The sequence below is a fragment of the Grus americana genome, chromosome 2, assembly GCF_028858705.1.
Source record: "Grus americana isolate bGruAme1 chromosome 2, bGruAme1.mat, whole genome shotgun sequence".
NCBI lineage: Eukaryota > Metazoa > Chordata > Aves > Gruiformes > Gruidae > Grus > Grus americana.
Window position 1 is genome coordinate 78,991,141 of NC_072853.1, and position 26,470 is coordinate 79,017,610.

Consider the following 26,470-nt stretch of genomic DNA (forward strand, 5'->3'; position numbering starts at 1 on the left):
AAAAAAAAGAGTTTCACAAGTACAAAAGTCACCTGTAACATTGAAAAACTGTCCTCTTGTAAACTTCTCCTATGATCCTAAACCTTGCAGTAAGACTAAATATATTATTTAGTTCAATCATATGACTAGAAAACATCAGGGTTTCAAAACCAAGATAAGACAGGACTGTCAACAGACAGTCTCAGAAAAAACAGATTGAAAACAATGTAGTGAAGAGGTTTTTGTGACTTATTTTTAACCCTATCTAGATTAAGATGATAAAAAAAAAAAAATCAGTCAGGATGACAAAAAAAATTACCTGCTACCAGGAAAACATTCCTCTGGCACAGAATACATTCAAGTTCATTCTGCAGATACTCCAAAACCCTCCTTAAAACATTCTCTAAAGTTATGCATGATTTTCCACCCTGATAAGTTAGCTTCCTGTCAGTGTTCTGTACCTACTCTTTCTTTTCACATTTTCCTTTGGTTTCATTTAGTAGTCACATAATCAACTACATTTTGTACAATTGTATCACAGGCATTTTCTCTTGTACCTGTATTGTCCTTTACTCTTTGCAGAGCTTAAAATTTTGAATAAAATACTACTACCAATAATAAATAATTGCTAATAAAAAAATGACCTAAGGAAATTTGTAAGTTTTGAGGCTTCTCGTAAAGCTTAGAGACTAGAGGTGGCACAAATGTAAGCTACATGTCTTAAACAGAAATTCAGATTGATTTTTGATCAAAATCTGACGCTGAGTACTTTGGAAAGTAAATACAAATTTGAAGTGTCATAGACAGACAGAGCAAATCCAGGTCTGCGATAGACAGGCCCGTTCCAATCCAGCATCAAACCTGTCAAACTGTACGCCAGAGGTATGTGTGAGGACAAGCCCTCGGCAGACAGACGGGAAGGAGCATCCCTCCCATAACTGCCAATTTCTGATGAAGGCTTCCAAATCAGACTGAGGCGTTGGCCCCGCAATTATTAAAAACAGTAGATGAAGAATGGTAACAGAGCCCTGTGTCAATCCTACATTAAAATATCAGGTGAAGAATAGTGGCAATGAGGTCCTCTGAATTGGGGAATAGCACATATTTCCACCTTCCAGGTGGCAGGAAAAATGCACTCCCCTGCTGCTTCCTCTCTTTCCCACCCATAAAATGCATTCCATAATCTCCAATAAAAGAGACACACCAAGTTCTACAGGTCTGCAACAGCTGGCAACACTCATTACATTTAAGCTACCAAAAAAAAAAAAAAAAAACCCCAAACTCCAGAATTCCTCAAATTCTGAAAGATTAATAAACACTTTCACCCATAAGAACCTTTAAAGAAGTTTGAATCAAAAAATGTAAAACTTCAGTTACAAAGCAGCAGCAAAGTCAGGATCACTGAAAACTTGGTCTTGGTACTGCTATGTGCACAAAGGTTTGAAAAAATTAGTCACAAAGATGAATGAGAGGAAAACAACAGTGCAGGAAAAGGTAATCTTCGATTTCCTTACCCCCTCATCCAGTCCCAATTAAAGCTGAAGAATCAAAATCCATAGCTCATATGCTTCCTCAACGTGAAGAGCAGAAGTTATATATTTCATTATCATGGCCACCATCAGACCTTCCAACCAAGCAGAACAAACTGCTAAATCTGAAACTCTCCCAAGTTCTTATGTACACAGTTTTAAACCAAAGATAGCAAAAGGCCAATCCTGCATGCACATCAGCTCTATTCCTCCTCCCACAACAATGACAAGAGAAATTTAAAAGTTTAAACAAATACGAAAATTAAAAATAAAAAAAATGGAAGCTCAAGTAATTAAACTGTTAAATTTAAGTAACCAATTAAAAGAATGACTAGATACCAACCTCTCAGGTAAGGATTTCTTTAAAATAAACAATAACAATATTAAAACACCTTTCAAAATCCAGGATTAAAGGTGCTAAGGTTGCAGCCATCCACCCAAAACAAATATTTTTAGATCATGAAACTCATGGTCAGCACCACCTTTGATAGACAAGAGACTCTCATGGAATCAAAAGACACAGTCCAAGCACTGCGATCACACCTGCCAACCCATCCACGTGCTGGAGCAGTCGCAGGTTCTGACAGTGCCACCCAGGGCAGGAGAGGAGGGGCTGTAAATCACAGCCTTGGACATTCAGAAAAAGAAACTGTTACCAGGTTTTGGAGCAAGTGTTAAAAACCTACATTTTAATGGCTGACCAGGTCAAGCCCTTCAACGAAATTTCTATAAATATTGAAATAAAGGTCTAGTGCTAAAAAGGAGCAGGTTGCACTTTAATCTTGCCACTGGGATCAGATTTCCTTGCTACAGAGAACATTGCCCATTAATCTGTGGTTTTCAGCCCCAGCCAACAGACGTGTAGAAGTTACCAGAGCTATCTAGAGGCATCTTTAGAAAAAAAATGGCTTCTCTCCTCTATAGCTGTAAATGCATGCTAGCTTTTCTAAATGACAAAGCAGCAGCCAAGGTTTCCGATTATCCAGGGAACACAGAACCTGTTTGACAGTAAGCAGGTCTGATTAATGCCTGCACCCTCGTGACTTCATCACCCCTTCTTTCAAAAGGATTGACCTTTAATTTCTGATAAAGATCACTTCCAAGCTTCTGAAACTAGCAGAGAGATATAGTGTTGCTGATAAAAATGAATTCTGTTTGTATTCTGAAGAATATCATGACTCCCTTAGAGGGGGCGGGGGGGGGGGGGGGGAGTACAAAAAAATGTCACTTTAGCTTCTTTTGCTATCTCATTTGAAGGGTCAAAAGAATTTGGTGGCCTGCCACCAATTAAGTTCCTGCCACAAGTGGTCCTTTGCGATAAACATGGAAACAGCGCAGCCAATCAACGGACCCAAAAATTTCTTGCAGGGCAAGAAAGCATGTTTGAACGGTGACCCTTGCAGAGCTCAAGCTGACCACAAGTACTTCAGATTCCTGCTTCCACTCCTCGTTACTCAGCCACCACTGGTCTGTCACCTGATGCTCGGACCGGGTTGCGTTACGTGCTTGGGCTCATCAGCCAGTACTGGAAGGTGCTTGAGTTTCACTCACCAGTCTGTTGCTGCTGCCCTGTCTTTTTCCAACATCGCCCATGTTCAGGCCTGCTTCTGTTCCACGCTTCTCTACAGCTGGAGAGGCTGAGGGAGGGAGATGTCATCTACAGGTAGGCTCTCACTTTGATAAAACTGAGGGTTATAGAGGAGAGAACGATGGAGCCGAGGTTTCCAGTCAAAGCTTGGGGCAGCACTATCCCTTTACTCAGCTATGATTAATAAGTCACGTATGCTAACTTCCCACAGGCACCTCCCTTGTTTTCTGGGTGCCTAGCTTGCAAGTGAGATGCAAATTAAACTATCTTGATGCAGCTATAAAACCTCTCGGTTAGATTTTCCAGTTTTAAAGTCAACTAAAAATTTTCTAACTTGCAAATTCTCAACTTTGGGTTTTTTCCATACCACTTTTTTTTAAGTGCTGCAGTAACAAAACCAGCAACTGAACACACATACACACACAAAAAAAAGCAGCATTAAATATTGTTAAAAGTTCCAAACAGCAAATGAGTTTGGGCGTGTAGGTAGAGGAGAAAAAGTGAACAGGCTTTAAGTTTCTAACCAAGAATCTCAATTCATTGCTTGCCAAAGAAACAAAAGACACATGTGACAAAGAGCATAGCTATGTCATCTTTTGCAGAATGGCTTATACCTCATGATCTCCAAGCTGTCCAACAAACCCACAGGAAAAAAAATACAACTTGTAGACACAGTAGAGTCGTGTTAACTTAAGTCTGGCACTGCAAAGTTGTATTGCGTTCAGATGGGAGCTGGCGCTCAGCCAGCCAGCTTGAACCACAAACAGAACAAGCTTACTTCTGCCTTTAAGTGTTGTGTGGGCACATTCAGAACATGATAACGAGATGCACAACAGAACACCGAGGAAAAAGTAGTTCCTCTGTGCTTCAGAGCATACAAAGTTTTTGTTTGTTTGTTTTAAATACCAGAATGCATTCAATGCAGCAGGACTAAACAACATAGAAACAGGGTAGTTCTGGGAGCGCCCTTAAATTGCCATAATCTTCAGCATTATAGTAGTGTGAGTGAACAGGTCAGATACAAATTCATCTGAGCTGGTCAGAAAAGTAGAGACAGATGACTCTGCAGGAAGGTAAGAGGGCTGAATTACGCTAATACAATTAGCTCCAACTGACTTCACCATAGTCAAGTCAGACTAGAACACAGAAGATTGTCACTCTCCATATTCAATATCACTTCTTTCTTGGTCAGAGGAAGCCACTGGCGGATAATCCATGAGACATCCTCTTTTTCTTCAAAGAGCCACATACACTCTCTCTCAGGTAAGTCCAGCGAACAAAGGACTCTGACTGAAAAATAAACCTATTCATCCAGAAGTTACGTGTGTAAGGATTGCAAAGTATGAACGCACAGTAATTATTCAAGAAGAGGTAACTCCCCAAAAGAGAGTGCAGGAGACATTGCAAACGTCTTCTGCATTTCAATGAGTTGCACTCTCTCAGATAAGTTGTGCTGTATTTAAATAATATATAAATAAATCAACACACATGGCAGTGCTGGGTTTAAAACATTCTAAGCTTACATATACATAGCATCGAAACAACCTGAAACATATTTCATGGTTGAGGGATCAATAACTTAGAAGTAAGAAACAGAGCCCCAAATTTCAGAACTAACAGCATGGAAGAAGAGGTCAATGCCAACTAGTAAAGAAATTATTAACATATGTGGTACAGCTCTAGCAATGTAGTGCTAACAGCTAAAACTACAGTATCATAATAAAGAACGCAGATGGTATTTGATTTCAAAATAAATAAGAGAATCATAGATGCCTTGTTGCAAAAAAAAAAAAAAAGAAAGCCTACATTAGCTTATAATTTGTTTAGCAAAGTACTTTGTTGCTAGCAAAGAACTTATAATTAAAACATAAGTTAATAAGTGCACAAACCAATACTAAGACTACGTTTGTTAAAAAGCAGCCTTTATCTCACAGATTTCACATGTCTGTTCCCTGAAGCTGGGGAGTATTTCCATACATGCTGAAAGAGATCGGAGCCAAGGCTTGAAGCTGAGCAATACTCTTTTTCTAGCCCACTCAGAACTAAAGAACAGCACCCTTCAAAGCTTTTGGGGAAAAAGAAAGGCTTCTCTTGACATCTTCCCTTGTATACAGCTGAATATGAAGAGCAGACAACAACCCATTGGTCAGGGCAGAAGAGAGAGAGTTTTTCAACTCACTGTTTTACCTGATTTATTCCAAAGTCTTGAAACTAAGAAATAATTACTGTATATTCCTAGAAAAACTGAAAAAATGCTTGAGCATGTTGTTTTTATTCTGAAAGCCTATCTTCCACAATCCCAAGTATCCCAAGGCTGAAAATCTGTTTTCTATAAGGATACTATTCAAGCTGTAATTATGCTTGCAAGCATGAAAAAGGTCAGCGGACTTTTCATCTCTACCTTAAAATATGGGGAAGTAGTTAGCTTTGATGCTGGTTTCTCCTATTCACTTCTTTTACCAATATCATTCACAGTTTCTAATGCAAGCCAGATGATAACAGCACAATTCTGAAGAGCACAAAATAGCTAGGTGTGTCATTTCCACCACCTGTTCTTTACCAAAGCAGAAAATATTAATCTCACTCTAATTTTTCCATTTTTACACTGCAGCTGACCTTGTTCTGCAGCTCACACACAATTTACATGACGGAAATCAAAAAGTGCTTAAAGCATTGCCAGAAAGAGTCACTACTTTTGTGCCAGGAAACTCGCATTGACATCTCTGTGCATAAGCCCGAAAGCCGGGACTCAGAAGGGCTCCGACCACCAGCCCCTTTGCTACACAACAGCCGAGCGATGGTGGCTGTAACACCGAGCGGATCTGCACAGGACCTTGCATCCCAAGTGCAGATCACTCTGCGTCGCTGGCTCACGTGGCAGGTGGGCCAGCCTTCCCTAGACACCCACGCATGCTGTGAGATGGACCTCCCCACACATGACGCTGAAAGCGAAGCATTAATTTTAAGGTACCAGAATATTTAGGTTCCAGAACAATGTTACCCTTCCCTGTTGAATATTCTGTGTGATTTTTGTGCCAATTGTACCAGCAAAAAAAAAAAAAAAAAAAAAAAAAAAACCACAAACCCAAAAACCTGGATACTGTTATTATTGAATAGTTTCCAGCCCAGACTTCTGTGTCAGTAAGGGTGAACCGAACATTGGAGACATCCCTAGTGCTATTTTATACTAATACACCTAGGAAAGTTGTACTTTTATATGTGACGTAGCTTCACAAATAATTGACCTATAGCAAAATAAGTCTGCCCAATTTATAAATTAATTTATCCCATTGTAGTTTTGATTAGAAATTACTCTTTTTCCTTCAGTAGACAGAAATATCCATTTTCTTCATATAAAGATACTCATGTTAACTTTGTAAGACATGTGAACTCAGACCATCCAAAACTCCTTCCATAATTCCTTAACTTATTGACCAACCATATACTTTGCTTTCAGTACAAATACTGGTATTTAATACTCAGCACTAAAAGTTCACATCTGAAGATGAAAAGCATAAAATAGTCTTGTAATAATTTCAGAACACCTACACTCTTCAGAGCGATATTGTACATGTACTGCACACAAAAACTCCAATGGAGTTTCTGAAAAATAACTGCATATGCAAGTATTTCAGAATAAGACCAAAAGTACTCAAAACAAATACAATACTAATGAATAAGTATACAAAATTTGTTGTCATTTCCAAATAAACACAAAACTACTGTCTTTATCTCACAGAGTTGATTGTATTTTATTACAAGGCAACTCTTACTAACTCATTATTCTTAAAAATCACTAACTAGTGCCTTAATCTTCAATGAGTCCTGGAAACAGTCCTTTGGAAGAACAAAACGTTCCTCCCAGCACTTTGCTGTATCAGAAGCTGGCTCGTGTACCAACATGAAGCTCCTGTTTTAAAAATATCACTGTAATGTAGAATTTTGCAGAGATATGTAAAAGCTGTTGAAGTCAGGCCACTTCCATGCCATGGTGCAAGACTGCAAACAGCTTTTGCTGCCACATCTAAGCCAGACAAGAAGCAAAGACAGGGGGTTGGTAACACTGTAAGCATGTTGCCACAAAGTTAGAGCACCTCAATCTACAGGTAGTTAGGATTGTTTAGCAATTAGTGAAGGTATGAATTTGGGGGGATTTTTTTTTAAATATCCAGGCTTGGTTTTGCTCACACTTGCTATTTATCCCCATGCTCTCCAGGAATCCAGTTTTCAGCTAGAAAATTCTCTACAAAAACAGGAGAATGAAATTTTCTTATTAACACTTGGTGTCAACAAAGGTAGAAGTAGAAGAAACTTAGGCAAGAGCACAACATAAGATCATGCTTTCTGATTTCCCTGTTAGGACAGGGGGGAAAAAAAAACAAAACCCAACCAAACCAACTTTGCTGCAAGCATGAGAGAGGGTGGGACTCCATAATTCAGAAGAGAAGCCAAGTATAAACAAAGGAGGCTGACGCTTCAGAGGATTAGATTACAGCCCCAGTTCAAAACCATTAGAGTAATGAAGATATCTACGAAGAGAAATGTACGTGCTTGTTTATTTTTATTACCTCTTGTAAAGGCTGCTTGGCTTTGTTTAGCTTTAGTTATCATGGTCTCTAAAGACGCAAGTTCCAAAACAGAGCACCTACGAGACCGAATCTGTAGGTCGGAGTAGAGCGTACTTCACTTACTGCAGTCTCCCATTTCTGCGACGATCCCGATGGTTTCCCGTAGCTGAGCCACAAGGTCCGACTCCCACGGAGACGCCGCAGGAGGTACAGCCGGAGCACGCCGTGCAGGACACGTTGGGGCTGGCGCAGGGAAACCTACCCACCCCCCGAGAGCACGGCTGCTCGGAGGCTGCAGTGAGACATTTCACTAGAAAAGCTCAGAGCTGACATAAAACAGCAACTGTATGTGCGCAAGTGAGGAGTGAATGCAGTATCCAACGCTGCCTGTCTACCAGTGTCTGCACAGAACTACCCTCCGTTTGTTATGATTAGTAGGTATCACCGTTCGCCGACTGCCTACAGAAAACACTGGTGGTTGGAACCCACCTTTGTATCACTACATCCACCAGCAGAACTGGGCACCAGTATTGACGGTTGCAGCAGAGAAAGAACGGGTAAGTAACCAAGTTTCAGTCACCAATAATGAAAAAAAAAGAAGAAATGAAACTATGAATCTTAAAGATAAATTCTATTTACAAACTATTTGCATCTGAATAATCTGACATAAGCACTAGAGGAGGTGGGGGGTGGGGAGAGAAAAAAAATCACACAGGACAAATAAGATTTCTTAATTTCCTTTGTTTTATAAGGAAAAGCATTCTAAAACTTAAATGTGATTTATGCTCTGTCCTCCTGATGATCTACTGGATGCTCATGCTAAAAAGAGGTTTAATCTACAGCCACATTCTTTTTATAGCATCTGCAGTTTTTGTTCCAGGACAAGTGCCAGTAGCTAATGATCCTCCTGTTATCGATTCTCCCTAGATGGGATGAAAACTCCATTTTCCTGGTCTTGACATACAAAGACCCTGTCTTGCTTATTACAAATATGTACGTATACAAATAGGGTAGTGGAAGGCATTTAACAGGATCAGGACCATCAGTATGGCCAAACATGAAATCCACTTTTGGCACAGGGATTTTGTAAGCAACCCTTGCCACCTCGCCACTACTGTAGATGCTCAAAATCCTCTGGCTACAGGAATTCTGCAGGAAAGGATTTGTACGTGAGATATGTCTGTCTTAGTGTGGAATTGCTTTTAATCACAAAGTAATTTTCTGTATCTAAAGAAAAGGAACCAGGTAATATAACACACGTACAGATGAAACGTATGAGGTTAGTGGCGGGGTGGGGGAGGGGGGGAAGGCATACCATGATCCCTCTGCCAGTCATGATTTTTTTCACCATTTCCTTACCAACAACAGAAGTGTCCAGTTCAGATGACAAGCCAGGATACATTTGAGGAGTTGAGAACTCATGTATTCTGGTCAGAACTGGGCATCACCCCCTGGGTGGCTCAGTCCAAGACACCATGGACGAGTACATTTCCTTACATTTAAACCACAGGCCACAGAAGTCAAACAGTTCAGAAAATCTCACAAAGACCTGATTAGGAGGACTTTCAGGGACACAAGACCTCTTAGGTGGCAAATTAAAGACAAGGGGTGTCTCATCTAAGAAGCTGGACAAGTTATTTGAGACAGTATGAAAAATCCCTCTCCCCACTTGATAGTGAGGTGGAAACTCTGAATCCATGTTACATTTCCCACCCCCAGTAACAATGCTGAAGTAAGAAAAGAAGCACAGCCTTTTAAGATCATAGTTAGCTTCATCAAAGAGGTATTTAACAGAAACTTTAGACGTCCTATTGTCCCACTATACATCAACTTTTTTTTTTTTTTAACGTATTCTGGAGGAACAGGTACTTACGTAGGAGTCCCATTCTGCATAGCTGTTAGAAAACATACACAATTCATCTCACTCTCCTTTTCATTATTAACTGTTAGACTTCTGACTCAAGGATATCTTTATCTTACCCCAGTACCAATCTGATTAATGGACACAAACCCTTCACCTTTCAATTACACAGTAAATTTTGACTGCTTCATGAAACTGATTAAGCCTGTCATATCCTTGCCCATAGATAACATAAAACTTGTCTTCAGTACAGAATCAATTATCTTTGACCGATGAAGGAGGCATTCTTCCTTGTTGGGTTGGATTTTTTTCTTTCCGTTATTTTTTTATACCTACCAAGTCCTCTTAGCTGAGGTCTTTTCACTGCAAGAACGGTGAAAAGTGAATTGTGAAACTATCGATCTCACGCTTTCAAGATGTTAGTCTTGGATTAATTCTCTACAGGATATGTAGGACAAGTACTAAAAGTCTGCAAGAATACAAAGTTTCTAAAGTTGACTTACTTCATGAAATGCGCTAGAAGAGGCTAAATGAAAACAAACATGGGTTGAACACGGGTGGTTGACCAGACAATCTCCACCAGTCCCAACCAACCTACACTCGGTGATTCTGTGCTGGTGACAACAAATAGGCAGCACCCACCTGGGGCATGGGGCGCAACCAAAGCGGCACTGGGAAATACTGGCAATACAGAGGGGAAGCACTGCCCAGCATTCTTTCCCTATGTATTTACATCCTTGTCTAAAAGACCAATTTAGGAGTAGTAGGATAGCCTGAAGAAACATTTTTTGTTCTCTGTTCTGTTAAGCTGGTTTCCAAAAGAGCTGGAACCATCAGCTTTGAATAAGTAATGCACACTCTGCAGCATCTATGGGCAAGTGGCTACATTTACTTTAAACGCACTGTTAAAACACAAACAATCATGAGTTATTTGGCAAGCAGAATACAGTTCCTTTCCCTACTGGATATCAAATGTCAAAAAGATCCCATAGAGCCAAAACAATGAAAACAAATTTTAAAAAGAAAAAAAATCTTCTAATGCCATCAAGAGCATAAAGATAAACTCAGATGATATTATCACATACAAGACTTGAAGCAGAAACATTTCCAGTTAGCTCCTTTTCCAAAAGGCCACTCATGCAAAAACATTCTCCTTTTTCTTTCTGTTCCTTTTCATAAAATATGTGTCTGTTTGGGGAAGTGGAAACTTTCAAACGCACAGATGTTTGGGATTGCACACCAGCAGCCTGCTGGGAACCATTAATGGTGTAGACAGTAAAGTTATTCAATCATCTATAAGTCACTTTTCAAAACTGCTGCCCTCAGTCAAAGGGGTGATTAATGGCATCCAGCAATGACACAGATTACCCCCTGCCCATGCAAGCTCTTTGATTTTAATGCAGTTAAACTACTGGAGTAAACAAACCAATTTGGGTGTTCAACTAGCTCTTTGTCTCATTAAAAATTATTTGACTAGACTAGTGGTAAAAGAATATTGCATATGTCCCCAAATTCAGTTTGGCATTCTGTAATCATAGCAGCAATTACATTTGCAAAAAGTTAAGAAATTAACAGTGGCAGAAAATGGTCAACCTTTCATTAGGGATTTTCGCGTGCAATGAAATTAATATTTTCTAATCACCACGGTACAGCAAGCATGCTTCTGTATGTTTCAAAGAGGCCAGCAGCAACTGCAGTCGCCAGGCAAAAGTCTCAGCAAGCATTTGCAAATTTGCTGTTCTACTTTGCGCTCTACCTACCAATCCAACTACGATTTCTGCAAACTGCAAGTCCAGCATCCCTCAAGGATGCCTCCTGCACCCTGGTTTCAACCTGCACTTGGCACTTCATGTCGGGGCAAGTTTTCCTTCCCTCTCTCGTACAATGAAGACGATGAGCGTGAATGCAGCGAGTTGAATTATCAAGGCTGAGGCATTTTGTTTCTTTATTTAAATGTCAGGTGCCCCATAATGATTTGAGTTTAGTGTTCTTGCAATAGAAAATATGATGTCACAATATCTGTGAGTGAGTATACGGCTACCTTTGCGCTCCACGCGCACTCAGTGACAGAGACAACTACCGCAGAAGCCACGGAGAGAAGCCGGCTGGTTCGTACCCGGAGAAGCGCTTTGGCAAAGCTGAAGGGAAACCGCTGCCCGAGGAGTACCGGAGGGACTCTCACTCTGGGCATGACCTGATGATCGCTTTAATTCCTTTTAAAGTGATGCAACAGGACCGTGCCTCAGAGCTATTTATGGAGCTAATACCGCTGGCTCGCTGTGAAGTGCCCGCGGGCTCCTGGCCCCCGCGACGCGGGTAGCCCGGGGGCTGGCCGCCATACGGCTCCCTGCGCCTCTGCAGGGCCACACTGCAGCCTCAGGGGCCATTTGCAGCACGTCTGCATCACCTTCCCGGTGCATGCCATCGTCCTAACGTTGTCTGCTGCTATCGTCACCACAGAGTACAGAAAGAAAAAAAGAAAAAAAATTAGAAGTCCTCACGTAAAGCGGAGCTGACAGCACGCCATCCTTGGTTTTAGAAAATGTCGCTGGCCACATATTTCACAATACATCAAAGATCGCTTTCAAACCTTCAGACAGTTATCCGAGTCTCATTCTTCATCACATTCCTCCCAACAAATTAATACCAGCCTTCCGCATCTTACAACTGAGAACTACGTATCCGTTTCCCACACATCCTGATCAGCCTCTTTGCTCTGAACTCACTCCAAACCCATCTCCTAACACCCTGCTACTTCCTGACCACTCTTCTCAACCTTCCTTTTATCCTGCTCACACATCTTTTTTAGCATCTATTCTACACATACCCATAGCACTGTAACCTGATAGAAACTTCGTAAAACCTGCTTAAATCCAAAAAAACACAATATATGGCAGAGAGGATTATTTTCCTTTGGCAGCACGACACAATCAGCATCCAGAAAGTATACCAATAAATACAGTTTCCAGATCGACATAAATAATACAATTCACACACATAGATCTGATGAGCATTTTAATCTCCCAGTGTCTGGTGGCACAGAACTTCTAAGTAGATGATGTTATTGTGTGGTAAATTTACCGAGGAGGGACGCAATCCATGAGACCGAAAGCACACAAAGGTGACAAAAAAAAGCAAAGCTTAGTAAATAGGGGCAGCATTTTATTTTGTTTATCAACACCTAACTTAAAGGGGAAAAAACAGAGGGCTCCATCCATGTCATCCTCAGAGCAGATTTAATCCATAACAAAAAGCCCAAAGGTTTGCTCCAACTGGTACTGTTATACAGCATTAGAAAGCCAATTTTTGCCACCACTCCCAACTTTCACATCATGTACTCTGAAACATGGGAGAACGTACCATCCCCAGACCGTAAAAGTCAATATAAAATAACTGTAAGTTATCCAAGTCTTTTTTAACTTACTTATAACTCTCTAATCTACCAATGTACCAACTCTCTCGGTGTATTTAATATGCAAAGAAACTTGCAAGTTTCTAAGGAAAAATAATCATACATTTTCAGCAAGACATATCTTTATGTTGCTTTGGTTCCAAACAAAAAATGAAATATAAGAAAATGATATTGACTTGCTAATGTATTACAAAAAGAGTTCAGATTTTTACAGTATGCTTCCTTTTTAGCTTTTAAGTTGTGTGTCCTACTTTCTGGTCTATTAAAAGAATTCTTTGCTTTTTAATTTTAATTATCTTCTTTTTACCCTTTCTTCCTTTCATAGTTGACAGGATATTATTACTCCTTATGGAGAATGCTCTTTGATAAATAGGACCACTACTCTAAAGATGCATTTAATTCCTCTTATTCACTTCCTCACCCTGAAGCAGTTTGCCATTGAGCACCTACTCTTTTGAAGGAGTTTCATACATAAATCAAACTTCAAGAATCAAAACCAGAGCATTAATTGTTACCATAAAACCTGAACTTTGCTATGCAATGAAGCTACAGCTATTGAAATCTAAAAATCTGAAGTCAACGTTAATGGATTTCTGTGTCACTTCCATTAAAACTTTCTTATTTGACCTCTGCAAAACGTCTCTTGGTTTAATGCAAAGGACAGAGTAGAAGAGGCACGCAGCCGTTTTACTTGAGATTTCTTTGTTAAAGCTGTTCTTACCACTAGCAGATGCAGCTTCTTATAGCTTCATCTTGAATGATGTTTTCGCAGATAAAAATCTTCTCCAGTCTGTTACCTGTCCACAAAAGTTGAGAAATTTCATTGTTTTCAATTATGTTTTGCAGAAAGTGGGTAAGGGTGATCTGACAGCGTCAAGATAACAGAAGAGTGTTTAGAAGTCAATAAATGTTGTTAATGATTTCTATGTCTGATAGCTAAAATTCCAATTTTAGCTTCCTAGCAGAGTCAGGAGACTGCAGTGAACTCAGTAAGGCATCAGATAAAGAAAAAAAGCACCCTACTGCTCAGTCAATAACCACCCTGAAATTATAAAAGCAGAAAGACATGCCGTTTTCAGAAGACAGTCCAGGTGTTAATCATACAAGGAAACAGCTTAAAGCACAGCTTGCTCTTCTCTCCCCCACCTTTTTTCTTTTTTAAAGAAAAGCTTGCTTTTCTCCCGGCAGTGTTTACATATAGCTCAGGCAGTGAGTTCTTACAACATCTTGCATTTTCAAATGTCATTCAAGCTGTTTGTCAATCTGTCCTAAAATGTCACGTCGTAAAAAACTAGTCATGTTTTCTACTTCTCATGCAAGGCTCCAGTTGACACTTAAACAAGTAAGATGGAGGATTTTTTTCCCATATCTAAAGAAACTTTACCTAAAATTAGTGTTAAAACTAACAACGATATGGGAATAATTTATTTCTGTGAAGTTCAAATCCTTTTATAAAAAGAGATGAACCATCCCAGCCACGCACGTGGCTTGTTCACAGAGATGACTCAAGAACGCTTTGCTCCCGCAGGATGCTTTTACCGAGAAGCACAGGAGCTGAGGGGCAGGGGAAGGAGAGAGTGCAGAAATGAGCTCTGCCTTCAAGAGTCGTCACCAGCCCTCCACAGCTAGGCCAGCACAATCGTATTTGAAACGGGCATTAAATCGGTCATTTTCAGGGAGCTGGCTGGGGGCGGGTTGTTTTGAGGGTTTTTGTCATTGTTGGTTTGGGGGGTTTTTTAAAGACGTTTTTGAAAACAATCAGAACTTTTTATAAAAGACAGACTGGAGAAACCAAAGCTCTTCTGAACTAATCTATTTTAAATTGTGGTTTTCAACTATTTCTGTTGCTGTCCAGAGAAACCCTAGAACACCATCAGGATTTTTTCTTTATCAGAGTATTAGTGGCTCATATATGCTTACTTAAAAAAAAAGTTCACTAAACTTGGATATAATTGACCTATTTACCTATATAGCACCTTCCATTGAAGCAGTCTGAACTCCTTTACAAAAGGTTTTGCAAACAGCCTGTACAAATTAATTTCTCCCCCTAGACAGGAGAAAGGAATTATAGGCCTGTATTTTTTTAATCTAGTACATGTTATATCTTTATTTATATGCCTTTATTATAGGCATCATGCTAAGATAATAACTATAACTTCACTGGATCCCACGACACAGTATTCAGCTTTCCCAAATTTCATCCTGTACTATATACTTTCTTAGAAGGTTCTTTTTGGTGCTTGCATTTACTGCTTCCCTGCAGGTGAAGAACGAGAAACACGCACACATAACATTCACCTGGACAGTAAACCAGATCTGCAGAACTCATCTCTGCTTCAAGCTAATGCACTAAGTTTCATTATGGCTGATGCTCTTGTAATACCACTCACGTCCATGGCAGTACAGCTTTAACCTCTGCTCCTCTGAGATGCAAATAAGAAACCAAGATCCTTGTGGCACTGAACCATACTACAGGTGTGTTAAGGTCAGGTTTATTTTGGTGGGCAAAAGCCCACATTTCTTCCCGAGACCACTTATTTATTTAGTGTTCCCACAATGCCAAGGACTTATAACTAAAAAATCCAAACCGGCTTAGGCCACTGCGTTTAGGGTTTACTGAGCTGTAGTACTTCAATTTCCATAATGATATGAAGCATTTGAAACTTAGTATTTCATAGATGAAGAGGAACCAGAGAAGTTGTTCAGGTTGTTCAGAAGTACAGGTGCTGGCCAGCAGTCCACCTCCAAAGTCCTTCCCCTTCCCTAAGGGCTGCTTTGTGAAGGCAGAAAAAGGAGAAAAGAGAGTAACCATCCTGAAGACCCACCTTCTGAAACACTGTCTCACAATGCCAGGAGAGAGAAGAAATGCAATCACTTAAAAATACCTTTATTAAACATTTCATACGTGTTCCCCCCCCCGCCCCCAGCTTTCAAAGCACGAGTGCCACTCAGACTCCATCACCTGCCTCTAACCCCCTATGGCAAATAAACAGTAAAAGCCTCTGCCGTGAATCTTTGGACAAATTATTCTTCTGCCTTACCCACTGTACCTGTTGTATCTCCACTTCTGTACACGTGACTAGCTTTCTCTTTACTGTAAGAGTGAATGTTACATCTAAAAATTCAACCTCCTCATCCTAGCATTACCTAAACTCTTAGAAGTGATACTAAATGAAAATATTTGACATAAGGATGAAGACATTTTTATCCTGCAAGAAGTTGTTAAAATGCTCACAACTATTCAATGACAAAGAATTATAAGAATCTATGCTTTAAAAAATGCGTGAGCAAAGCAATAAAGATCCACAGACAAATCTGAAAACATAGAAGTATCCCACCTTACTTAAAAATCATGTTTTTAAAAGCCAGAAGCAGTCTTTTTGAGTGATAACTGCAAAAAAAAAATATATAGTTTGAATTTAAAAAAATATGGTCATATATAGTTAAAATGTAACAAATAAACATTCATTATTTTCCTAGATATTTGTCCTCTAAGAGAATATTTACACTTACACAGAGTTCTGTTGTCTCCCTTGCATCCCCCTCCACACACACACAGACTCTCATACTGAGAGAGAGTGAAAAAAACATACACTTTTGTTGCCACTCTCTGAAAACAAACACAACTAACACCTAGACTCAATAAATAAGTCATAAGAAAATCCTGTCTTATTTCTGAAACAGGTCATTCCAATGGCTTTTAAAGAAACCTCCTGCCCACAGTCCTTAAAAAGCCTATGTCCCTCTATTTTTCCAGACAGGGGCAGAAGAGGGCAGGATAATGGAAAGAAAAAGTCAGTACAGACTTTCCTCATACAACTAATCAGAACCTACTGTAATTTACATAAATATTCAAGCAATTAATCAAACCATAATACCCGAGTTCTGTTTTTCCTCAAGCTTTACATTCCCCTGCGACAGGGGATAGCACTCTTCCTCAAGCTTATTTGGCCAAACTCTATTGGAATGCTACAAGTAAAATAGTACAATGTGAAATAAACCACTCTCAATCCCGCCAACCGACTCTGTGTTTATATCTACTATCAGAAATAAGTCAGGATCTACTTATAGCCCCAGCTGAAGTCAGCTGGAATCGTGCCGACTTCCATTCACGCAGGGCCACGCTAAACATCCCTGGCCAAGACTTTGTTTTAATACCTGTGAAACGCATTGCAGATTTTGATGCCATATGAAGAACAACAGTAATAACAGTAAGTCAGCCTTGCATAAAACCATAAAATGTTTAAAATAAATATGTTAAGACCTGCTTCGATAACAGAGGGTGCTGAATACTATTTAGCACTTGCGACCACCTGCAGTATCATATCCAGGATGCAATGCTAATTTTAGATTTCTGGATGAATGCCCACTATAGAATATGCTATTTTTACTAAGTTCTGACATGCCCATCCAATGGCACATCTCCACTTCTAAAGTGGTACTGTAAGGCTATTAAAGCTTCCAGTTACCACTTGGCTGAAACTGCAAACTGCTACAAAGATCTTTCACAAAACTCTTCTTCATATTCTGACTGAATTCACACAATAGAACTTATGAATAAAACCAAAATAAATACCTGGAAACAGTATAATTAGAAGAGATGGGCTGTGGTGTGTATTAGTCTTTCCTCCTCCCCCAAAGTCTTTCTCATCAAAACCCAAAATAACAGTATTTTAAATATATTATGGCAACTTTCAGTTCAGAAAAATCATACAGAAATAGTGTTCACCTTCTACGCAGACTCTTCCAGGCATCTACACTATACTGACCACACCTGCCTCTGTCTTACTGGGTGGCAAAATAGAATCAAAACCATAACAAACACACACGACGTGGACTATAGCAACACATTTATCACCATAACACGGATGCTGGGGTTCACCATTCAATTTAGACCTGTAAGTCACTTGAATACAACAGACAATTTAGGTTTACACAAGAGTTTATACTACAGAGCTGCTGTCTAGTTTTCCCAAGGAGATATTTTTAACCAAGGCACAGGGTCAGCAAGTTTGGAATGAGCTTTAGCAAGTAGGGTTTAAGATTTCTACCTTTTTACTCACATGCGCTTCTTCCCTTACCTGCCACATTTCAACAGGTAGACTGAGACTGTTCCAGGAGCCGTCTTCCGTTATGACAGATTTTAATACATTTTTAATCACAGAGATTTAAATGTGAGCATGGTATTTGGCATGCATCCTGAAGCAAACAATAAGACGTATCTTCTGCCAAAATCTCCAATGAAGACAATCCCAATAGTTAGGGGGAAATGTCAGCCAGAAAGAGTTACATGAAGCATAAAACCCCCCTGAGAAGGTAACAGTCTTTATTTATTAAATTAAATGCAAATTTTTCATTCTAATACTTCTGATCTGTTTTTGTGGATTTTCTCAGGTATTCTTAATTAAACTCAGTCATCAACACCAACTTTGTTCAAAAGAGCAATTAATGAATATGGCACAGAAGCCGCTTAGCCCTGGAGGAGTCTCTGACATTTGTTCATCGTGAAGACTGTTCATTAATTGTTCCCTTTGTTCTAAGACTCTTAATGATATTTTTGACACAACACTACAAGTCATTGTGACTTATTCCTCACAGCTAGAGACATCTGCACTATGTTAAGTTAATAAAACTACCTCTGAAAGATTTTCGAGAAGATATTTAAAGACACAGGGGGAAAAAGGTCTAGATGTGCTCACAGTGGAATAAAGAAGCCATATTTAAATTCTTACTATTATCTCCAAGCACACTTTGCATTACAGATAATTTAAGCAAACGTTTTGTGTTCCACATTCGCCACAATTAATGGAACTCAGGCAGAAGTCTGCCATGCTATTACAACCTATTAGAATTGTGCTCCCACGCCAAATTGAACCATAACACTTCATAGGTCTTCTGCTGAACAAGTTCTCGGACAACTGAGAGGACTGATTTTTGATTGCTTCAGTTAAAAAAAAAAAAAAAAACCCAAAAAACCCAAACAAACATTGGTTTGGGTTTTGTTGTTTTTTTTTTTTAAAAAAGGCAATAAAAGGTGGAGAGTAAAGAGCCTGGCTCTGGGCTATAAAGGAACCTCACTGAAGCAAAGATCTCTCTAAGAGTTAAAAGAAGGTTGTTGTCATTTCACACTTCTGGACCTCAAAAGAGATAAGCAAAGCCGTCCCATAAATTAAAGCACATACTCAGTGTGCACTTTATAAGTTTGAAAAATTAACTTGTTTATCTCCATAACACGTCCACAGTATCACATCATCCACAGCAGAGTTCTACTGCAAAGCACATCATAATTCACAGAAGAAACACAAAGCAAACAACAAACAAGCTGCATGGAAAGTTCGTACCTGAAGAACAGCTGAAAGCCCTGTAGATCCACAGACCTTCAACACGCAAATGAAAACGGTGTCCACCCTCAGAGCTGGTGACATTACTCCAATTATCCTGAGCCAGTTTTCCAACTTGAGATTCAGCTTCTGTAATTCACATTATATAGCAACTCCTTCTGCCTGCCAATTATTTACATTAACAGAGCCATCAAGCTTCATGCAGTTATATGCGTGAGAAACTCTCTGTTAAGCATTGCATTCGCTAATTGTATGCCTCTAAGTACTTCAGAAAAGTAGCGCAGCAGCAGTGGATACGGTTAGCTGGAACCTTGTTTCTTAGCCTAGTCCATAAGGAGTCAGGCGAGCCGAAGGGGGTAACGCTGTGAGCCCGAGCGGGGTGCCGGTGCGCAGTGGCAGAGAAGGAAGAAAGGTTTTCACAATTTTGCAATTGCCCGTATCCAGCCTCCTAGCTCCCACCACATTGTTCTCCTACAACACATGGGCTCTGGTTTCCTCTGAAGCTTTTCATTCCCACTCATCCAAAACATCCTCTCCCACCTCTTATTTCTACCAGCTGTTTCTCCCCTCTTGCCCATTACCTACCTCATTATCTTCACTCCTTAAATGATGCATTAAAAATAAATAAATAAATAAAACCACCCACTCCACAACAGCAGCTGCCCTTCTCCGTACTGAGCGTCAGGACACAAAGCAGCAGGAAAAAAAAAACCAGACAGCCGCCTGGGTGCCAGCAGGCTCCCGCCAGCCCAAGCACCTCTGCTTGCCCAGAGCCCAGGAACCGCAATAGCCAGGGCTGTGGGAACGCAGGAGAGGTGACCTGCACCTCTTAGATGCGATAGAGGTAACGCGACGCTGCCGATGGCTAACGGAAGGCTGAGTTTGCACGTGGCTTGCTCACAGAAACAATTTTACCTGCTGGGACACCATCTTGGCTGACTTACTAGAGAGTGAAAGCAGAAAAGAGTAATTCCACCTAGATAAAAAATTCACAACAGGCTCTCATCCTTGACAAATTACTCACAGAGGGATCAGCAAACTACACCAGCACTGCCATTCACACCTTTTTATTTAGATGCACAAAAGAATCACTTGAGTTTCTAGAGAATCATTTGTTCATTAATACGTTCACACACTTATAACTTATTGGCAGAACGCAGGAGTACCCTGGCCTGTCTTATACCTTAGGCATCATCCTGCACATGACAGATCTAGCAGAATTTAGTCAAATTACTAAACAATAAAGCAAGGGATATTCTGATTTTTTTGCCTTAAAACATACACGGAGGAAAAAGGAACTCAACAGAGCATAAAAGCTCATTTTATTAGCATTGCTATACTGAAAGGTAGATAACAAACCCTGTAGAACATTTATTTCCAAATTTGTTTGGACCATGAAGCAGTGCTAATGTAAACCCTCAATATTCCACCCCCCTCCTTCATTAGCATTAAGCAACCTAACCTTTAATTGAGAACCCAGCAAAAGCAACATACTATTGTACGTTATCTCAAATAACATATTAGGACCTATTGATCCCACTTTTGGAACTACAGCTGCAGTCTGAGAGAGTGGAAGGGGAAATAACCCAAAGGATTTAGAAATTAAAACATAACAACTGTACTTAAATCTTATATAATACATGGATTTAATCACAGCCTGCAGCAAGAGTGCATGGTGATATATACTATTAAATCAGAGGCAAACTATGAAGAAGCACTTGCACTCAACAAAGTGTTCATGAGCTTTCAGAAAAGTATATTAAAACGTCAGACTTCCATATACATTCTTATTACTGCAGTCCAACAAGCCTGTCCATGTTTCTGGTCCATCTAAATTAACATAACAACATAAGTTACTGAAATTCTAGTGATTCAATTGTATCTTCTGAATCCAGTCAAATCACATCATGACCTCTGCCTTTAGAAGATCCCACTATAGCCACCGTGAAGTATTAATTTAAATTACATTTCTTTTATTCATTTTTTTCACTCTCAAGTAAAGGTTGCTCCATTCTTCCCTGCAGTCCAGCTTGCCAGAAGAAAGTTAAGAAGTTTATGAATTTTACATATTACACATAATCAATATTTGATGCCAACATTTCTTTGCTCTTCAAAGAGATGAGGTCTTCAGAGCTCAAAATAAAACTATCAACTATCAGAACTGTGTCCTGATCTCTACTTCAATTCACTTTATCTTTTGGCATGGCCTCGTGCACTAACCACTGGACTGAAGCTGGTAAGTTCTTCTCAGCAGAAAGGTCTCTCTGTCCTTACACTATTATTTTGTTTGTCTGGGATGCTACAGCAGCATTTTGACTAAACAAAGGGAGCACATTAACTAGCCAGTACCACTTTTTGATAAACTGGAATAGACTATAAGAATGTGTGTGTGAATGCACGTGTGTGCATGTACAGTGAGAAAAAAAACATACACACACGCACCCATGCACCCCTTATATATATATATAAAAACTGGAAGACAAGGTTAATTTTGACCATGCATACAGTAAACCAGGAAACATTTATAAATGCTGTTTGCAAACAGTTCTTCAAGAAGTTACAACTGTCATGGATACATTTTATAATTAATATAAAGCTTTTAAATTATACATAGGTTTTACTGTCAGTAGGGAGCATTACTACGATCCAGTCATCTAACTAGAATTTTAGTCACTGATCCCCACCCAACAATTCCTTCACAGAAGTTATTGCTCAAATAAGTTTTGCCTATCATAGCCTACATTTAATTCTAATACATTTGTCACACATTACTAATCTATCAACACCTAGTTTTACTATGCAGATGTGTTATACTTGATCTTTCTTTGATGTTTCAGAACCTTGAGCGAACCAAACATGTCACCTGCAGGATATGGACAGCTTCTAGTCAACAGAAAGGCGAGAGGAAGGCAGTTAGCTAGCGTCTCCAGCTTACTTCATGCCACAATGCATACGACACCAGAAATCTCACTGTTTGGATGGTTCTGCACACAGTGACGCGCATCCTTCGCTTCACACGCTGAGCTATAGCAGAACGCACTGGGAGTGATGATACCAGACAAACAGGTATGGACTTCTCTGTGTGAATGGATATCCCGTCCGTAGACGCCTTGGGGCAAGGATGCTATATTTCCAAGCAGTTTTGAATGGTCGGGTCTACCACCAGAAAAACTGATAATGGAAAACTGATGCAAGAGCTTTCTCTGCTGATGAGCTCCTGGGACCAAGGGATAAGGAGTACAGTTATCAGCCTAAATGCTCTTAAAATGGTGAAAATATCTTGGGAACCACTGCAGCAAAAAGAAGCTAAATGAAACAACATTTCAGAAGAAGATACTAATAGTTTATATACCAGTTGTCATTGCTAAGGCTGAACAGATTATCAGTTAGGTCTGCTCATCGCTTCCTCCCTGATTAGCTGCCTACGAGAGCAATTCCAAACTCTTTTCAGTCACAGTATGACATGTAAACCTGAACAATATATTACTGTCTTGTTAACCCAAACCCTTATGACTCGGTCACAAAAGTAAGGCTCCCAGAAGCTCTCCAGTTCACATAAGCCTAATGCTTGTACAGCTAGTTACACAATGATGGAAATCAACCCAGATGCTATCGTGAAGTCAAAGGGTTTTGGGTTTTTTTTCTTCTCTTCTTAACGTTTTGGGACACAGGGTAGCATGAGAAGTACCTAAAAGAAAACATGAACAATATTCAGGAACAGCCACGCAGTTTTTCCTAAGATTGATCACTCCAGTTATCAACTATCTATAGATATTAATACAAACACTCATAGAAACACTGTTCTTCATATGAAGATTGATTTGTGGTAAATAATTTTTATGTGGAAGCAAGAATATTCAACACTTATGCATAATTTCTCACAAGGCTTAGAAAGGTTCAGTCCCCAAGTAAGCAAGAAGGAAACAACGGACTCAAATGTGCCATAAAGCAACACTTCCCACAACGCAGCAAGGGGAGACAAGCACCTGGTTTGGCAAGAAGTGAACCAAATCTGCTGGTTAAAACCAGAAATCTCCAGATCCTCAGGTTTCATTTGTAATTGAGTTCCCTAGACCTAATCTATGGCTACAAATAAACCTTCAAAAGTGCCGGCGTGTGCAGAGACCTGGGAACAAGCGCATTGTTAACCGCTCTGCTCGCTTCAAGTGTCAGTTTCAAAATTTTCAGCGTTGCCATTGTTAGCAATTTGGGGCTTATAAAAAAGGTCAAGCTTGATGAGAATAGCAGGAAAAAAAAAACCTTCTCTTTTAAAGGACTTTTTTTTATGGGGAATGCTAAATTAACAAATACATGCTATTATGAACCAGGCCTGATTTCTACAAACAATTCACCGTAGATCAAAAAGGTAAGTTAAGCATATGAGTTGTTCCTCGCAAACAGAGCTCCCTATATTTGCAGTTATGCAATTCTTATATTTCGTCTTATAAAAATATTAGTGATATGCCTCTGCAACCAACTAGTTCTTTTTTTTTTTTAACCTTCTGGAAAAAACCACTTACAACAGAGCATCTCTACAACTGAAGCTGAAGGACAAGCTTTGTCAACAGTCATCCTATAAAAAGACTAACGTGTGTTTTCCCAAGAGGCAGATAGCCCATTGCAAGCAATGCGTTCACATGGGTACTCAAAGGAAAATAACACATTTGCTCAAGTTATTTGAAGAGCACTTTATGATTATGTGTTTGAGAAACAAATATAAAGACTCAAGTTAAATATCAGAATTAAGTGTTTACCTCTAGTTCAAGACTATTTTTCTTCAAACCCCGATACCAATCTCATTGGCCTTCAGATGAAATAAATTTGCAAAACAATTTTCCCTGCTAGTTATAGATAAGTGAGCAAAAATGGAATTTTCTAATAAAAGCTAGTTGCAAACTCACTTACAGAAAGGATACTGAAGGAAGAAAACAAGTCCCTCCGCCTACACCATTAATTTAATTTAAAACAACAGACAACAATGGCAAAAAGAACAGTGATTCAGATGTAGAGTCTGGATCTCTCTTTTTACTGTTGCCAGGTACTTTTTTTTTTTTTTTTGGTACCAGCAGTTAAAGGATGATGCCCAAGCTGCACCAGTTTGTCTCCAATATTAAAGACTTATCAAATGCTTCAGGTAAGGAATGTAACACTATGCGCTCAGGAAAGCAATAGAACATATATTGGAAATGCTTGCAATTCTCTTGGACAATTCAGGCAAGCCTGCAGACTCTGACCAAGCTTTATGACAGAATTACATCACTTGTACAAGTCTCCAGGGCTCGAGGTAACAGCATTTTAGGACTAATACCCACATTCATTAAGAGAAGCTTTTCTCCTCACAAACACCAACTTCTTCATCTTTCGCATGTCTCTAGATCTGTACACATGAACTCATGCTTTTGGCAAACTGATGCAGAACTGTTATGTCATTTTATACTATCAATTCCAACAGCACGTATCAGAATCCATTATCATTTTTCAATAGAGTAAGGTCTGACAGACAAGCTCTGGAAGACTGAGCTCCAGTTTTTAGCAGGTTATTACCCTGAATTTCCCCACTGCCTGACACACTCAAGGGCAATGCAATGAGGCGTTGCCTCTCAGGTACCTCAGTCCTCGGCAGATGTGTTCAGACTGCTGGTGAAGACAGGCATACGTCTGTGCCTCAGTCCACCTGCAACCTCCACGAGCGCGCCTGTTGCTTCTTACAAAACTAACATAACAAAAAGCTGTACGAACACACTTTAAACCACTGAGGCAAAATCCACCAGAGCTCTTCTGCCAGTGCTAAATTTTGTTGTTATTTGAGGGATTAATCAGAACTTCTATCTGCAGACCTCCTCACCTGATAATACTGATTGCACACCTGCAGCTACACTGAGACCAGTGCCTACGGGGCCTTACTGGGATCAGTGGCCATGGGTACTTCAAAGACAAAAAGTGTTTTTAAGAGGACCAGTTCCCTCATACTGTTTACAGTACTGCTTCATGTGAAGAGTTACACTGGCACAACTAAGAGGACCCAGTAGACAACTGACTGACATAAAGACCCAGAATGGCCAAGGAGGGACAAACTACAACACGCTCTGACTGGCACGGCATCCTTCACCTATATCTGCCTGCCTTCGGGGAACACAGCACACAGGGGCTTTCAGGTCACAAAGAAAAGCTTTTCTTAGAGGACACGAATTAAGGGGTTTTCTGGTTGGTTGGTTGAGGTTTTTTGAAGTATTTTATCAAGTGAGAGTCAGAATATGGATTTGCAGTGTCAGAAAGAGATGCAAGAGACAACAACACTACCAACATCATCTTTAGCTACTTCAGCATCGCAGCTAGCTCATAAGGCGCGTAAGAGTCACTAGACTCTTGGTCTACCCCACGCTGATATGCCTTGAAGGGCACTATCAGGAAACAGTCCGCTCTGTTCCCTTCCAAAGCTCAGATCCCTTCTTTTGGCTAAACTATGAGTCCCGTGTTGCATTACTGGGTAATACAACATCAGATGCTGGCAGCAATTTTCCACACTTACTCTCTCCTAGACATTCTTATTAAGTATTTCAATATCATTGCTTACGTTTAAACAGTAACAAGGAAAAGCATGCACTGGAACGAAAAAAGCTAGACAAAAATTAGAATACACACACGCACACTGTTTTTGATGATAAAATCTAACAAAACAACCATATAACCCTAGTGCAAGTACAGAATAAGAAAGCAAACAAGACATAACAGAAGAGGCCATCAACAACCAAACTCAGATTAAGTAACATACCAGCCTGACTGACTGCGGATGATTCCTTTTCACAGCCTCCAACTTTGACTTAGTAAAGAGACCCTAAAATTTTGCCAGACTGAGAGACACAAGGCAATACACATGACCTATCCTTCCGTAACTGGCGAGGCCAGGAGTTTTCCTCAAGTACTCAACAATTTCACTTCTATCGGACAAGGTCAACAGAAAGGGCTTCATCCCATATGTCTTCTCCCATATCAAAGCCATTTCAGCAGTGCTCCTAGGGTACACTTCATAATGCAAATGTTAGCGGGCTTCCATTGAAACCAGGGCACTGAAATGATCCAGATTATGAAAACACACACACACAAAAAACCCGCAGCAGGAATTTCTGAAGTGACTTTATGCTGAAGAAAACACAGTGCAGAACAACCACCTAAACCTTTTTAAAACCACAAC

The 26,470-nt window shown here is 39.9% G+C and overlaps 1 protein-coding gene and 1 long non-coding RNA gene across 18 annotated transcripts in view; one reads left to right on the top strand and one right to left on the bottom strand.

Moving 5' to 3' along the window:
• SEMA5A (semaphorin 5A) overlaps positions 1-26,470 on the bottom strand; it is a 356,558-nt gene that overhangs the window by 324,735 nt on the left and 5,353 nt on the right. For 7 of the 17 annotated variants that reach the window (XM_054816278.1, XM_054816276.1, XM_054816274.1 and 4 more), the window contains exon 2: positions 13,659-13,734. The exons of 8 other annotated variants lie outside the window; for them this stretch is intronic. The gene's annotated coding sequence lies outside the window, so the exon portion shown is untranslated. Of the gene's footprint in view, positions 1-7,787; positions 7,923-13,658; positions 13,735-16,275; positions 16,291-26,470 lie in introns of those variants that run through there. 2 more of the 17 variants (XM_054816281.1, XM_054816283.1) reach the window with 2 other exon arrangements.
• LOC129202767 (uncharacterized) lies at positions 3,075-6,090 on the top strand. Its single transcript, XR_008575827.1, has 3 exons — positions 3,075-3,171; positions 4,289-4,359; positions 5,708-6,090. It is a non-coding gene; the product is annotated as an uncharacterized LOC129202767 (long non-coding RNA).